General features: G+C 38.1%; 1 pseudogene; it reads right to left on the reverse strand.

Annotated features, from left to right (window-relative positions):
* Positions 1-1351: 1351 nt before the first annotated feature.
* Positions 1352-1493, reverse strand: LOC136407208 (U2 spliceosomal RNA; annotated as a pseudogene).

Consider the following 1493-nt stretch of genomic DNA (forward strand, 5'->3'; position numbering starts at 1 on the left):
TGCTTTGAGACTACCAACTATTTCCCTGTATCCGTGGCTATATTTCAGCTCCCATTTAAAAAGAAATGTTTTGTGTAGTTCTTCAAGATCTCAACTTCATATAGGGCATCATTAAAAATCAAGAGTAAATACAAGGTGAAATAGCTTGGATTCCAAGAGAAAGCTCTAATTAGAATTACATCTTTTATTGTTTAGACACAGTTTCTAAAATAAGATTTCAGAAAATCTTTCCCATCAAATTGAAAACTCCTATTTTTTTTTAGGGTGGGGGGGGGACAGACACACAGCAAGGGAGAGAGATGAGAAGCATCAACTCATAGTTGCGGCACTTTAGATGTTTACTGATTGCTTTCTCATATGTGCTGTGACTGGGGGGCTACAGCAGAGCCAGGCGACTGACCCCTTGCTCAAGCCAGCGACCATAGTGTCATGTCTATGACCCCATGATTAATCGGTGACTCTGCACTCAGGGTGGTGAGCCCAAACTCAAGCCAGCAACCTTGGGGTTTCAAACCTAGATCCTCAGTGTCCCAGGCCACCGCTCCATTTGTGCCACCACCTGGTCAGGCAAAAATTCCTGAAATCTTAAGGTAGTAAGAAGATTATGACATAAACCTCAGAAATGTTATCTCACAGTACAAAATTCCTAAATTTCTCAGAGAACAATATCAACCGAGGCTTTTATAAGGCCAGTTTTGACCTGGTTTGCAACAGACTGCAAGCATTTTGATAGAAGTGACATTGAAAGTCCCACTGCATTTACCACCCTCCCGACCCCCAATGTGAGAGCATACAGCAGGACAAATATTCTAAACTTTGCAGACCTGTAATAAAAAATGTATTTCTCTCTTTGCTTTTACTCTCCTCTAGTGTCATATACTTAAGAGATAAGCATGAAAAAGATTATGAAATACTGCATCAGACTTATAATAGGTCATGCATTTCTTGAAATAATTTTGCATTTTGCAATTGCTTATTCTTCATAACCAGCCTTCTAAGACCAGTACTGTCCAGAATTTTTTGTGAGGATGGAAATGTTACTACATAGCTGCTTTATCTGATATGGCAGCCATTAGCTCCATGTCACTACTGAACATTTGAAATGTGGCTACTGTGACTAAATGGGTTTTTAAGATTTAATTTTAATGAAATTTAAATTGCCACAAGACAATATATAATTGTTGCTGCAGTAACGAACAGTTGTTCTAGAACACAAATGAAAGCAGATATTCATATTAAACAAAAATTAGTGTATACGATGGTCTGTCCAGGAATGTCAGGGAGTAGAAACAGAACCATTGAAGTCTGGTTATTGGCCAAGGGAGGGAGAAGAATACTGGCTTACTATCTATACACCTAGAACGACAGCAGAAAGAAATATCAACTCTCTGTCAACCTGTTTCATTGTAGATTTATATAATATATAAAAAATTAGAAGTTTCAATGTCACATAAATACTACACTTGATCTTAGCCAAAAGGCCAAGAAGCGAT

Source organism: Saccopteryx leptura, chromosome 5 (genome assembly GCF_036850995.1).
Source record: "Saccopteryx leptura isolate mSacLep1 chromosome 5, mSacLep1_pri_phased_curated, whole genome shotgun sequence".
Lineage (NCBI taxonomy): Eukaryota > Metazoa > Chordata > Mammalia > Chiroptera > Emballonuridae > Saccopteryx > Saccopteryx leptura.